This window comes from Capsella rubella, unplaced genomic scaffold (assembly GCF_000375325.1).
Source record: "Capsella rubella cultivar Monte Gargano unplaced genomic scaffold, Caprub1_0 scaffold_7, whole genome shotgun sequence".
NCBI classification, from domain to species: domain Eukaryota; kingdom Viridiplantae; phylum Streptophyta; class Magnoliopsida; order Brassicales; family Brassicaceae; genus Capsella; species Capsella rubella.
Genome location: NW_006238917.1, coordinates 13,039,036 through 13,054,826, shown reverse-complemented (window position 1 = coordinate 13,054,826; position 15,791 = coordinate 13,039,036). Strand labels below are relative to the sequence as shown.

Genomic DNA, 15,791 nt, shown 5'->3' with positions numbered 1-15,791 from the left:
CACCTCGTGAGACACATATTCATTTTCTTTAGTAATGGGCCTTAGAAATGGAATTCGAACCCATAAGGGCATCTTTTTTGTTTTTTTGGTCAAACATTTGTATTTCACTTAAAACCTCAAAAGAGGGAAGGTCATACAAAGGTGAATGGAAATGGAAAGGAAGCAATACAATGAAAGTAAAGATAAGGGTTAGAATATTTATCCCAAGAAGAGCTCCAAAAATTTGAAAAGCTTGCAACCAAAAGAACAACTCTAATCACCAAGATGGACTCCATAATGAAGACTAACTTCAGGATATCCAAGACTAACTCGTGGTCGCTAATAGCTCGTACGTCTAGCGCATTGGAGCTTTCAATAAGCCGCTCCACAAGGGAGGTAAAAGGCGTTCTGGGAGAGGTTCGCTTAAAAGCGTGAATTAAAAGCTCGGATTCTTCCTTGAAATTTTCTTGATTTACTTCATAAACCCGGAAGGTTAACACTCGAATGAATTCTGAAACCAGCAGAGCAAACATAAGGATTAGGAGAAGCTTCGGTAACCCCTTCTCCTTGGATATGAGGGTCATAATGCCGTTCTTCATCCAACTTTTAAAAGTTTGAAACTTATCTTTAAAACTGTTGAAATTCACATGGTTGAGCTTGGCAATCAGACGGGATCATAATGTTGTGCTTCTTACAACTATTGGAAGATTGGCAAAGAGTGGGGAAAGGAGCTTCAGATAAATTCCGATAACAACAAATTATCTTACCTCGACAAAGGTAACCATCAGCCCAGCTTAGAGGGACCATTACTCTGCTGGCGTGGAGTCTTCGACCAGCCAAAACAGGGATAAAAGGTACCAAAAGAGTTGGGCTTAAAGGAATATTCACAACAACAGATCTGGGCAATCAGACTCTAGGCGAGAGTGGAGCTAAACAAACATGCTTCGAGATTAGACTTGCAGCGAAACCAACACAGACTTCTCTATCAACCAGGAATCGTGAAAGACTATGGTGTGTCCAAGTTAAATCCATCATTACCATCCTAGGAAAGCGTCTTCTACAATCCTGATAGAACGATACAAGCTTCATTAAACGTGGACTTGCCAATTTAAAATAAGATACAGACCTGGGCCTTAGAAGAATTTGGGCAATAATTTTCATGGGCTTTGATAGATTTGATAATGGGTTAAAAGATAGTAGACTTTTCTTGGACTCGGCCCAAAATAGAGCATCATTAGGTCAAGGGTTTTGATGCCTCCCTTCATCCCTGACAGCGACGGCAAACCAGCGGCTAGAAGCTCAGGTATAACTGCTATATAAAACAGGTCTGTCAAGGATGGGTATCGATCTGTTCGGGTTGACTCTTCCGTCGTCGTGTGCTTCATCGGTTCCGGCGTAAAAGCAGAGCTCCGGTCCAACCGCAGCCAAGCAGAACACTTGGTGGGGGGGGATCAAAATCCCATTGAGAGGAGCCGTAAGATGCTGAACTTGACTTTAAGAGGATCCAATGAGAGGGACGAAAAACGGGAAGCGCGAGAGATTTACGGGTAACAACAGAGCTAACACCAACCATGCCAACAGTTAACAAGGTCACATAAGTGTTGGACTTTAAACTTTTGGATGTAAGGGACATAGTGGAAGGAGCAAACAAGATGAAGGATGAAGATAAAAGGAACCAATCAAGAGAAACGATATAGAGGGAAAGGTGAGAAGAAGATAGATCGCGGCACCGGCGAGCAAGAACTCTATCGGTGCCGGAGAGGAGTTCTGTTGAGGTGACTTCGATAATGGTGTCTGGGAGCGTTTTTGGTCTTTTTCTTTACTACACCCTTTTACCCATAAGGTAAACGGAGGTAAAGTGCTCTAAGGTAAACTGCTCTAAGGTAAACTGCTCTATTCATAGCCCATTAATGTATTTTTTTCACTTCCCTATCCTTTGATGTGGTTAAATCACCTCGAAAATTTGATATTCCCTTTCTCCACCACCTCGTGAGACACATATTCATTTTTAGTAATAGGCCTTTGAAATGGAATTCGAACCCATAAGGCCATCTTTAAAGGCATTTTTTCAAGGGTCTTAGGACAATATTAAAATGCCAAAAATTTGAAATAGTACAATTGTAAAGTCCATCTGGTTCTTGAGTAAGAAGTTTTGAGGGAGGTGTCTTATGTCACGTGGCGTGTGCTGATAGGATAAAAACGTTTTTTTTTTTGAAATTATTTTTTTTTCTTTTGTTCAGGATATTATTTTTTATTAAAAAAAATTATTCTTTTTATGTTTTTCATTTTTATTTTCATTGGTTTGGTGATTTGAATAAAATGTTTGTGTGTTTTAATTAATATGCTTGTATCTTTCTATGTTTCTCATTTTAATTAATATGTTTGTATCTTTTTATGTTTCTTATATTTTTCTTCTTTGTTTTTTATTTGTTATTAATAATTTTGAATTCTTTTTTCCCTTTCTTTTTATTTTCAAATCTGTTTTATATTTATTTGTATAAGTTTTCAATTTATTAATTATTAATTTAATTTTAAAAATTTTAAATATAGTTGACATTATTATATTATTTAAATTTTAAGATCCTAGAGTTTCAACCAATAATTGACTCTATATTTGTGGTTCTTAACTTCACCTCTTACATTATTAATATTCTTAAAAATCACTAAGATACAACTTCCCCCTTATACCTTTAAAGATGCTCAAAGAGCATCCTTAAGGGCACGCACATCGGCGCCTTTATAACAAGTCCTACATCTTTTTTTTCCAATAATAAATATAAAAAAAAAAAGAAAAAGAGGGACGTCAACTAAAACGGGACCGTCCCGTTTTTCCTCCTTCACTAATCGCGGGCTCCACTGACACGTGGCGGCCCGCGATTGGTTGTCTTCGGTTTTTTTTAAATATAAAAATTAAAAAAAAAAGGAAAATGTTTTTGGGGGACAAAATTTACCGGTGCACATGGTCTTATGGCATAACCAAGAAGATGCATCTTAGTGTATTTTTAATATATTAATAATGTAATAGTGTATTTTAAGAACCAAACAAAATTAGCTAGTTATTGGTTGAATCCTTAGTTTCTTACATTTATCATAATAAAATAATGTAAAACTTATTAATAACTTTATTAATTAATTTTAAATTTAAAAAATGAAAAACTATATAAACTTTATAAATTATAACAATAAAGATAGAAACATATAAATATAAACAAAACATAAAAAAACTTTATAAACCTTTTTAAACAAAACACAAACAAACTTTGTAAAACAAAATATAAACAAATAATAACAAATTAAAAAAAAATAAAGATAAAAATTAGAAACATAAAAGATAGAAACATATAAACTAAAAACATAAACTTAAAAAGATACAAACATAAAAATGAAAGCACAAAACATTTTATTAAATGAATAAAAAGTTTATAAACCTTTTTAATCATTTGGAAGATGTCCAAATTTAGTCCATATATTCTCAATCAAATCCTCTTTCAATTGGTGATGTACTTGTTTATCACGTATTTTTCTTCGACGATCACCTATGGGTCTAAACACAGAATCATCAAAAGTTTATAAGCTACTTAGAATAGTTCGACAAAATTTTATAAGCTACATAGAATTATCAATCGTGAAAATCACCTTCTAGGGTTCGAGAGATAGAGAGTCGATTTGGGGATTTTAGTTTTTTCGACAAAAGAAAAATCTTTTCTTTACCCAAAAATGTATCGAATCACAGTCCGGCACGTGGCATAAGACTCGGATACAAACGAGTCTTGCCCAGCATACGGATGTGTCTTACAAGTTCACTGTTTGGATTTCAATCCATTAAGTTATTGCCCGAAGGCCCGATCGGTTGGCCCGTTAAAGTTGCTCTAAGGGAGGAGATTTTTGGCCCAACATATTTGGTAGCACATATGGTAGATATTCTAGACACATGATAGAAATAATGTATGATCGCAACATATTTAAGAAATCCGTAACATATATTAATCGTTCAAATTTTTAAAAAACAATTTCTATTTATATTTTATATTTCAAAATTGTTTCTCTTCAGTTAAATAAATATACCAAATTAGTAAATGTAATAATATGTTTTCTACATATTTTCCTAAATTATATGCAGCGCTATTTGATACTAAATTATTAAAAGTATTTGAAACTTTTTTAAAAAAATAAAAACTTTACATTTAAAAAAAAAAGTTTTTGGTCAACAATATAGAAAATAACATATGGAATCTAAATAAGTTATAAAAACTTTGACGAAAGTTCTAGTCTATATTTAATTATATTACAGAAAGTTCATTATTAATATTCATTATTTTCAAAATATGGAATATCATTAAATTTACATATTTACAATTATATCATTATATATGTATATATATATATATATGTTTATGTATATAAATAAAGAAAAGACCAATACAAACAGAATAATATATTATATAGAAGAAAGGTAAATCAAATTATTAATATGTCAAATACCATAAGTTAAAGATTTCTGTCGAAAGACATCATATGTTTTTATGTTCCAAATTTTGTAATGTGAAATATAATTTTGAATCTAACTTTCTTAAGGGATTGTTTTTTTTTTTTTTTGAATGTGAAACTTGAAGGCAATTCTTAAGAGATTTTGTTTTCTGTTTTTTTTTTTCTGAAACATTAATAATGGCAACCAAGAAATTTTCATCTCTTATATTACCTTTATTTATGGTTCCTTCTCTTGACAAAATTATTTATTCAATGCTGATTTTTCTTAATTTTTATGATTGGAGTATCTCGGATAGTTTCGTCAAAGTTACTGGACTCAATCCACCGGGAAAAAAAAATATTTTGATTAAAATATTTATATAGTTAGATTATTGCAAGTTTTTTGTTTATAAACATATATAACAGGAAAACGTAGGCCATGTCAGGATTGGCGATATGGATGCAGCAGCAGAGTTGCATGTAATGCAAAATGCTTATCTCTGGGTTACAAAGGAGGAGATTGTGTAATGTTTGCATTTCCTGTGTGTTGTTGCAAAATCAATAAACAATTGCAAGATGATTTGCCTACTTCTAGTCCTAACATGACAGATTGATATTTAATTAGTTGTACTTAAATAAATGAATAAAATTATATATTTAAACATTACATTCTCATATTATGGCAATTATTAGCTTATTATATTTACTCTCTCTATTTTATGGCCAACACTTTCGGAATCACTCAAGTTTTGAAATTGGGTTCAATTTTCATACATGTCTAATATCTGCAATATCAAATATCGTATCGAGGCAAGGGAGAGTTTTTTACTATATTAATTATATAGTCCACAAGATATTAATTCTTTGAATAATCCACATAACGTAGTTTTGTGTATAATTCTTCAATAATGATGTAAGACAGAATTTACAACAGTCACAAAAAGTTGTTTCATATTAATTTAAGTAAAAAAAAAATTGAAGTACTTTTGATACAAAATTAAAGATAATCTATGTATTTTGAAACGTAACATATTCATTATTCACAATTGTTAAAAAAGTGTGGTAATAAAAAGGAATAGAAGATAACCACTTACAATAATTATAACATAATACATGACCACATATCTCAACTATCGAAATGTATAACTAACTAGATTTTAACTCACGGTACACCGCGGGTCAAAATATTTCTTTTTAAATTCAGATTTTTTGGAATTTAAATAACTTTTTGGATTTTATTTAATAATTATTAAAATTGCATAATACTAATACCAATTTTTAATTTTGATTATAAATGTCCAATATTATTATTAATAAAGAAGTAGTGAATTGAAGATTTTACCCGTAATGAAATATGAAATTAATGATATTTTAATTTTTTAGAATCATCAATTCAAACCTGTCCTGTCTTCCAACATGTCTTGTATTACAACCCATCCCGTCATATAAACCGTCCATGTTAAACATTTAATTAATTTAAAATATGTAAAATATTAATTTAAGTAATATTTTACAACTTAAAAGTTCCAATATTTATATTTTACATATACTTTAAACAAAAAATCAATTAAGTACGTTAAAAAAAATCAAATTGCAACATACGGTATGTGAAAAATTGTACTTTTATTATTTCATATGCTTAATTTAATAAATAAATTGAAAAACAAATAAAATATCATATAAAGATTAAAAGAAAGAATGAAACTGGAAATGATATTAAATTTTTATTCCAGAGATTTAAAAAAATTGATAAATATTGGTTATAAATTATTTAAATATATAATTAAGCCAATGGCATGAATGGTAGATAGTTTCAAAGTACATGATTTATTTCAAAAAGTGTTGAAAAAATGTTAATATAGATTACACAAACTATATGTATTCCACGCCCACATATATCAACTATATGTCAACATGTGTTCAATATCACAATCATTTTATTATTTCGGTACACCGTTATTCATAATCTGGCGTTGACCACCGTTGATCGATGTTGACCGGAGTTGACTAAAAGATAGTCAAAAAAATTATTTGCTTAGTTTTCTTTTTTAAAATATTTAATATTATATTTAATCTCTTATGGTAGTATATAGTTAAAAAAATTCATTCTAATGCATTTATTTTTATAATTTGATATTTTCGATTTCAAAACTAATATTAAAGTGAAAATAAAATCATTAATTATGTTTTAAAATATGAAATTTTAAATTAACCAAAAATTTATTATCTTATTCAATCGGTTATTGTGTTCGATAATTAAAAAACACTTTCTAATAAATTGATTCTTATAATTAATTATTTTTCAAATATATGACTAAAATACATATTTTCCAAAAATACCACCAAAGTAAAACTAATTTTTTCACAATAGAAAATAATTTTACAATTTTAAACACTAAAAAATTAGTTCAAAAACTATGCATTCAATATAAATAGTCCGCCCAAACATAAAAACAAAAAATCTACAGTTTCTAAAATCAATTATTATGTTTATTGTATATTTGGAAAAAAAAAATTTTGTAATTTTGAAATTTAAAAAAAAACAAATGTTTGTATTTTTAGAAAATAACTAAAATTGTGGGTATTAAGTTATACTTCGTATAGGTGGCTATTTGTTTCCTAATAAAAAATGGAGGAAAATGTCGAAAAGGCTGAATTTTCAATTATAAGCAGAAAAGGCCTCAATTTCCAAAATCTCATTTTAATACTTAAGTTATTGTTCATTTTGATATATGGTGTTAATTAAGGATTTAATTGCTATTTTCTGTAATGGGTATAAAAACCCAAAAACCCTATTTTCACTTTACGCTTTCTCTTCCAGCAGTTTTCTGAGCAACTGCTATTTTTCATTTATAAGCAACAATTTGGGGATTAGAGATTCATCCGTTTCTAAACCCTATTTTCATTTTAATCTATCGAATCATGTTTTCTTTCATGTCTTTTTGTTTTGCTTCAATTACTATGTGTTAGTAATTTCTCAATTGGGTTTTAGGGTTCTAAGTAGAAGATTCATTGAATTAGTGTCATTGAATAAGTGGATTGGTAGCTTTAATGGATTCTTTATCTTATGGTTCCTAAATTTATATGTTCTCGATGCTATAACAGGATTGATCACCGTGTCTTAGAAGTTAGGCTTTTATACGTAAGGATTTAATTGCTATTTTCTGTAATGGGTATAAAAACCCAAGAGACCTATTTTTCACTTTAGGCTTTCTCTTCCAGCAGTTTTCTGAGCATCTACTATTTTTAATTTGTAAGCAACAATTTGGGGATTAGAGATTCATCCTTTTCTAAACCCTATTCTCATTTTAATCTATCGAATCATGTTTTCTTTCATGTCTTTTTGTTTTGCTTCAATTACTATGTGGTACTAGTTTCTCAATTGGGTTTTACGGTTCTAAGTAGAAGATTCTTTGAATTAGTGTCATCGAATTAGTGGATTGATAGCTTTAATGGATTCTTTATCTTATGGTTCCTAAATTTATATGTTCCCGATGCTATAATAGGATTGATCACCCTGTCTTAGAAGTTAGGCTTTTATATGTTTTAGAGATGTTCGATAAAATGCATGAATGAATGTAAATTGAGCATTGTATTTCTAACATGTGAGAGTTGATATTAGAATGCTTTGTGAACCAAATGAACTTGTTCGATATTGCGAATTTGACTAGGAAATACAAATGAGGGTTTAGTAATTGAATAGTTGAATTTAGTGATTAATGTCTTGAGAGATAATTAATATAGATTTATGTTCATGTTCATGAACGGTTCTTTATGTCTGAATCCTTACTGCGTTTTTTCACTAGTCATTGTTCTTTGAAATACTCTGCTACCAACGTATTTAAATCATAAATTTAATCTAAATTTATTTGCATTTTTATTTACAAGTCTGAAAACCAAACAAACAAATCCATTTTCGCTTTCGCTTCGAATGAGTTTCGCAAGTCTTTAACCTTGCTCCTTGTGATTGATCCCGCATATACTGCCTTTCGGTTAAGTTATCGAGTTAAATACTCGAGCAATCGAATTTCATAAGAAAATGGTTAACTTTTTTTACTTGGTTATTTGATGCACGTCGTTAAATCGAGAGACGAATTACACTTAATGATCTGATTCAAGAGCTTATGGCCAAAGAGAACATGGGGATGTCTATTGGAGCTGATGTCTATAAAGTCCAGCCCAGTTTAAGCCTAATTCAAGTCTAGGAAAGCCAAAGTAATTTATTTATTTTGTGGTCAAAGAGGGATGACGAAAATAGAGTACAAGAGTCATATTTCAAGAGTTATTTAACTCTCTTCTTTATTTGATCTTAGTCTTCCACAACATTAAATACTTGGCTTTGTTTCCAAATAATTTATTTTCCTTTATAAACTATTTAAGAGAAATGAAATAAACAACCAACTTTTTATCTAACTTTGGAAGTGAATCCTCTTCTGTTACTTGTGAACAAAACCGATTGCTTGGTGCGTATATCTAAACAGTAAAACTCGATCTTCTTAGTGCGTATTTTGAGAGATCAAACCGGTATAGCAAGAGCTTTTCTCCAACTCTTGTGCGACCACTCGTTCCGTTATCCTTATTCTTGTAGCTTCATCGTTTTTAGAATCAAGTTTTATCTATCAACTAACTCGTAGGTGCCAAATCCTTGGGAGATTCATATAATATGTATCTATTACAAATATTATTTGTTTATCAAATTTATAAAATGTCCACTTTGAACCTCTATCTTCAAATTCTTTAGTGATACACAGGTTAGTCAATATATTCTATACAAAATACTTGTTGACTTCATTAAGATATTGTTTATGCTCTTTCAGTTGGTTGTGTTAAAAAAATGGATATTGGTTTTAACGTGAGAGATTCATACACTCGAAGAAGATATCTATCATTTTGATTGCCATACCAAATTCTTGAAATGTATCGCTTTTTCACTTCCTCCTCAAAAATATCCTCAATCCATTATAAAAATGAAGTTTCAATTAAAACTTGGATTCTTATTTAATTTAGAGATCATATATATATATTTATAATTTTTTTAAAATTGTTACTTTTAATAAATATATATTTAACGTGTATATATATAGAGCAGCTGTGTGTTTGGTACTAAAAGGTTATTGCGGGACAGTGGTTGATTGAAGGTTGCAACTACACATGGTCGTGAGTTCGATTCCCCACGGATTCAGATTGGACCACGTTTTAAAAGTTACTAAACGGCGTCGTTTTGGTTCTAACGGAAAGTTAACTGCGTTATTATTTTTTTAACGGAAAGTTAACGTCGTGCTCAAAATGACCCAGTCAACGAAACTTGAACATTTTATCGAAAAGTCAAACCAAACTTTATGATTTAATTGACATTTCGAAAGTTCATGCTTTTTTTGTCCTAAATTTGAAAGTTCGGGCTTTTTCAGACATTTTTCCCATTGTTTTAATCCTCGTTGTATTACAATTATCATCAATTTCTTTGTTTCTCGCTCAGATATACTAATGTTAAGATATGATAAAATGGATGATTGGTAAGATCTTATGAGCTACTTGGAAGACTATAAACAAAACTTTTATTGCTTTTGTTGATGGCTGTTACGGTAGGCTTTATCAATTCCATTGAGTTTTCTTCGTTTTCATTTGATCGGAATTAGCTAATTCCGCTACATAATATCTTAAAATGTTTTCATAAAACTGTATTGTATTTCCATGTAACCTCTTCTAATATGTTTAAAACAAGCCTATATGTGACCTTTAGAAGCAAGAACAAATCACACAAAGATGTTACAATCGACCACATGTTACTCTAATCAATTTTTTTTGGAAAACGACCTATTTTCCGACGAGAACTATGGCATCGTACCAGTTAGAGCCTGAACTTTGCCCTCATCCCAGATGTCTTGCCAATTATGCTTCTCAACCCATATCTCTCTAAATTAATAGTTCTCACCTATTTCTCCATAAATCTCAATTTCATCAGTTGACAGACTTAACCCGATAGAACACTGGTCATACCAAATACGATACCAAAATTAAAACTTGATAGATGATTTTCAACCCGATCTGAACTGATCCCACTAAAAATCCCCAAATACTCAAATTTTCAAATCAATTCTAAAAATTTGAATAGCATAGGATGCCTAATTCGAATTTGATATTTGTATTGCAAGCATGAGCAATGTTGTTGGACCTTCAAGTGGTTCATCAAAGTCACGAGAAAGAAGTTTTGTCGTCGGTGTGCCCAAGAGATGTTGGTGTGGGGAACAAATCGTGGCAAAAAAACCCAATCTAAGCCAATTATTGGTTGACGATATTCATTATGCAGAAGAAAATCAGGTATTAGATGATTTGTTTGATGTTGATTTTTTTATATTCTAATTCTCATTGTTTTGTACGATTATTTGTAGCTTAAGAATGATAATCACACATTTAATTGTGTTGTTTAAGGAATGTTGGATGAGGTAGAAACATTGGGTGTTAAATTGGGAATTTAAAGGAAGAACTGAATGATACAATAAAGAACCAGAAGATGTTATTTGAGAAGATGCAAAAGGAGTTTGAAAAAGAGCTATGTGAGAGGGTAGGAGAAGTGATGGTGGAAGCAAAAACTGAATTCAAATCTATGGTGAACCCGTGTTTATTTTTTTTAGTTTTTTCGATTAATACTACTTTTTATTTGATAATGTAGATATGTTTCGTAAGGTGTTTTGTTTTAAATTTGACTGTTGATTAGTTTTAGTCATCGTTATTTTACATTATATTTATTCATATTGATATTTACACCGTCACGATAAGTGTGGTCGTGGAAGGTGAGGAGAGAAGAATGATATAGGGGCTTGCTATATGTTTCTGATGTTTATGTTATGACATTACTAGGAATGTTAATTCTGGGATCCAGAAGCATGTTAGGATGGTATGCTATTTCTGGATGAATGTTGGTTTGGTTTTGGATATTAGCTAGATTTGTGGTTTAATGCATTAGGTTTATTTGGATTGTTGCTTACTTGTCTTCCGCTGGTTGTTGCCTGATTTTATTGGTTTAGATTGGAATTTTCTGGTTTATTGGTTTAAATTGGTTGTTTCCTGGTTTAATTGGTTTAAATTGATCTAGTCTGGTTTAGTTGGTTAGTTGGTTAAATCCGGTTAAATATGTATCAAAAAAAGCGGCCAGTCCTTTCACTCTTCGACAAGTACCATCCATGTTACTTCCACAAGCTAAGGAACAAGTTCTTCTGCCCAATTGTGAAACTCGATGCAAAATGCAAGTTATTCCCACGTCAAAGACACATTTAATAGGTCTAAGTTTGCAGTGAGCACAAGGTTTAATAAAAATTTATCCATATTTCAAGGTGCATTATTTCTTACCTTGCTCAGTTTTTTTTTTCAGTTTGTTCTTTCTTCAGAATTGAAAAATTATTTGTTTTTATCTATTTCAGAACTGTACTGGAGCGATAGATGGTACACATATACCAGCAACCGTTGTTGGACGTGAGGTGGCAAGCTATCGTAACCGTAAAAGAATAATATCACAAAATGTTTTAGCTGTATGTAACTTTGATCTGGAGTTCGTCTATGTTTTGAGTAGATGGGAGGGCACGGCTCATGATTCAAGAGTGTTAAGTGATGCAACTAGAAGAGTAAAAAAATTCCAAGTACTAGAAGGTAAAACAATTACATATTTTTGATATATCAAATGTCTTGTAGTAACATATACTATACAAAATTTTCAGGAAAATACTATCTAGCTGATTGGTGGATTTTCAAATCGTTTCAACTTTTTAGCTCCATGTCGTGATGTTAGATATCATCTTCAGGAATTTTCTGGTCATGGGCGTCATCCTGACACTCCACTTCGTCATTCTTCTATGAGAAACTTGATTGAAAGGATTTTTGGAATCTTTAAATCACGATTTGCTATTTTTAAATCTGCTCCCCCTTTTTCTTATAAGAAACAAGCTGGGTTAGTCTTAGCTTGTGCAGCATTACATAACTTTCTTCGTCGAGAATGTCGATCAGTTGAAGGTGAGTTACCTGATGAAGTGGAAAATGAAGGTATAGCAAAAAAATAATGAAGATAATGCTCCAATGTTCAATGGAAATGATGGAGAATAGGATGTTGAGACACAAGAGCAAGACAGAGAAAACACAAATATTTGGAGAAGATCTATGGATGAAAACATAGGGAAACATGCTATGAATTTGGAAATTCATTGACTTTTTAATTTTAATTTTCAAATTTTGTATTAATAAATTGCTACACTCTAGTCATTATTTTGTTTTTCAATTTCCTTTTATCTTTCGTTTGGTATGTAACCAATAAAAGACTATGAAATACATGGGTTAAAATTTTATCTTTAGCATCAAAAGATCACAGATTGTTTAGACTTAAGGTTCGAATTCATCTTTGGCTAATGAAACATGCCATGGATTTGAAGTCTTTGTAATTGGTTCGGTAACAGATAGCAGCACAAAAACGCACACACGTTACCCATATATGAATTTTGTTATAGGTTATTAGAGAAACCCCTTAGTTGTACTTTTGTGATATCTGATATAACTACTCCAACAGAATCTGGTTATATATGGTTTAAGAAGTTAGGTAACCTGATAGAGGTTCTAATCGAGTACAAGATAACAATGCAGAAAAAGTAAAAGCAAGGATCATATAGAAAGAGATACCTTACAGATCAATTTCAATGTTCTCACCAGCTTTAGTTAGCTCCAGGAGGTCTTTAACAGTATCTTGATCATATAACTGCAAAGATTAGGCTTTAACGCCATTAACAACATTAGGTTTGGACCCACGCTACAGCGCATGGGAAATATTTACATATATATGACCTTTAACACACTAAAATATGTTACATTTTAATTTTATTGTAGTGCAGTCGATTACGGTAAATCATATATTTGTGTAATAAGTATAAATAAAATAATAAACGGAAAGCGAGTAAATGATAATTGAGTTTTGATACAATAAAGGAAAAATAAAAACAGTGAAAATTTAACATCAAGATATAATATTTGTCGATAAATTATTCAATTTAACCATTTTTGTAGTAGAAGTAGGAATATACGTGAAAGTTACATACTTACAGTATATATTTTGAACCGTAACATAAATCATTTCGTAAAAACATTATTCATAACTCGCTCCACTATTATAATTGTGAGTTGTGTGGTACTCTATAACAAATTATTTGAATGATTATTTAGTGGTTCAACGAGTGCATCATTAGTTGTGTGTGCCTTATAAGTGTCACATGTTAATAACTCAAAGGAAATGGTGTGCGAGTGAGAGTTTTGGAACATATATGTCGTGTATGTATTATAGTGAAAATTGTTCACGTTAAACTACAAGTTAATGCACTTGTGTTGTCAGGTAATAAGAGAGTGAGTGAGAGAGAGAGAGAGAGAGAGAGAGAGAGAGAGAGAGAGAGAGAGAGAGAGAGAGAGAGAGAGAGAGAGAGAGAGAGAGAGAGTGATACAAGATTGGACTAACTCCATCTTATGATCGCTTGATGATCAAGAGATTCCAAGCTTTGCTTGCGGAAGGTGGAATTCATGAGCTGGCTCTGAAGCACTCTCTCGTGAATCAAGGGGTGGTAGGGGATAGTTCATGTGATTGACTCCCTCAATAGGTGGGATAATCGACTCACTCGATCAATGGACGAATGAAGGATGTTTAATCACACAACAAACTTAATCCCCATGTTTCTAAAGCACTAAGTGACTCACTCACAAAGAATTGAAGAACAACAATGACAAAGACTCAAACTTTGACTAAAAGAATACTTTCTATTACTTCATATTGATCAATTGTATGTTTACAATGAACATGCTAATGAGCTTATATAGGCTTAGCTACACGTCCTAATAATGTAAAACAAGAAACAAATTGCACAAAATTAAATAGACTACCGTTGGAACTTTATGAACCAAATTGGCAATAAAGCAAGTAGATATATGCAAATCCATGACTCCTTGGAGTGTCTAGGTTTATTTTAGGAAGCTTCAAGACGTGCATAAGTGAATAAGGAAGGAGTCTTTGCAGCTTTATCTTTTTTGGCTCCATGTATGGTAAGTAGTGACCCGTCAAGTTCTTGTGTGGTAAGGTGTACCAAATGTCGTGTTGTACAAGTCTTGTGTAGTCTACATATTTACCTGGTTTCCATAAATGGATTTGAGTCACGCCCGAATGAAAGTAAAGGATAATTTCCTTATCTCGCTCCAAGTAGATCAACGGCCTTGATTCAAAGAGTGGTTTGGACTTGGGTCTTCTCTTGGGTTGTTGTCCATGGGTTGGGGCATGTGGTGAATCAAATGAGTGTGGGGGATCTCTTCATGGCTTATCCAAGTGTCGAAATATTTAAAGTCTTTACTGCTTGCAATCTAGTGTAGTTTAGCAAGTCTGTCAGCGAGTAGTTCAGCATGGTTGTCAGCGAGTAGTTCCGCATGCTTGTCAGTGGTAGATCAAAATGTACATTAGCTATCATCTTTGAATCATATGGATGGTGAATGATTCCTTGATGGCTTGGAGTTGCCTCATTAAAAATCTTTTTACGTAAATCCTTTGGGAAAAACCCTACACAAGGGAAAAAGAGTACAACAGTCATATCCCAACAATAATGTGAGTTGACTTGCTGATTTTTGATCCTTCTTGAACCAGTCCCTTCACCTTGTATTTGATCAAAACTCCATTTAGGCAAATATTCTCTAAAATTCTCCATTAGACCGGTTTGGTGTGCTCCCGGTTTGATCTAGTTCTGATGTCCGCATCAGAGAGAGAGAGAGAGAAATTGATTAGCATATATGGGAAAGAAAACTGAGAAACCAGTAATGACTTGACCTCTTTAAGGAAACCTTTAGTTTATATATAACTAAAGATGATAGGTTTCTGATATTATTATAGGTTAAAAGGTGTTACATAAATTTAAAGATTTTTTGTGTGTATTTTAAGCTTCTTCAAATTCTTACCAGTCCCGTGGAGACAACAAACGAACATTCAAGGGTACTCAAAATAATTTGAAATTCGGTAGGAGTATCTTGAAGACGTGCAACAAAGTTCGAGACTATCAAATTTCATGTTTAGAAGGTCAAATGAATGATGTTGTTTCAGGTAGTCAGTTCATAGGCTTATGGAGATATATGTTTGGTTAAAGTTAGTAAGCTTTAATTCTTTACTATGTTTTTAACCACATAATAACAGATGTTTTACAATGTGTGAATGGGAATCCTGAGTAGCGGTGGCCCCGCAGATCCCACCTAATCAATAAGTCTCCCCATAGGTAGCCACGGATCAGGCCAAAACGAAATAGTTGCTCCATCATGCACCTCTACCCGTATGTAAGGTCAATTCCGGT

The 15,791-nt window shown here is 31.7% G+C and overlaps 1 pseudogene; it reads left to right on the top strand.

Annotated features, from left to right (window-relative positions):
- The first annotated feature begins 264 nt into the window (after positions 1–264).
- LOC111829430 lies at positions 265–12,642 on the top strand (annotated as a pseudogene).
- Positions 12,643–15,791: the final 3,149 nt, after the last annotated feature.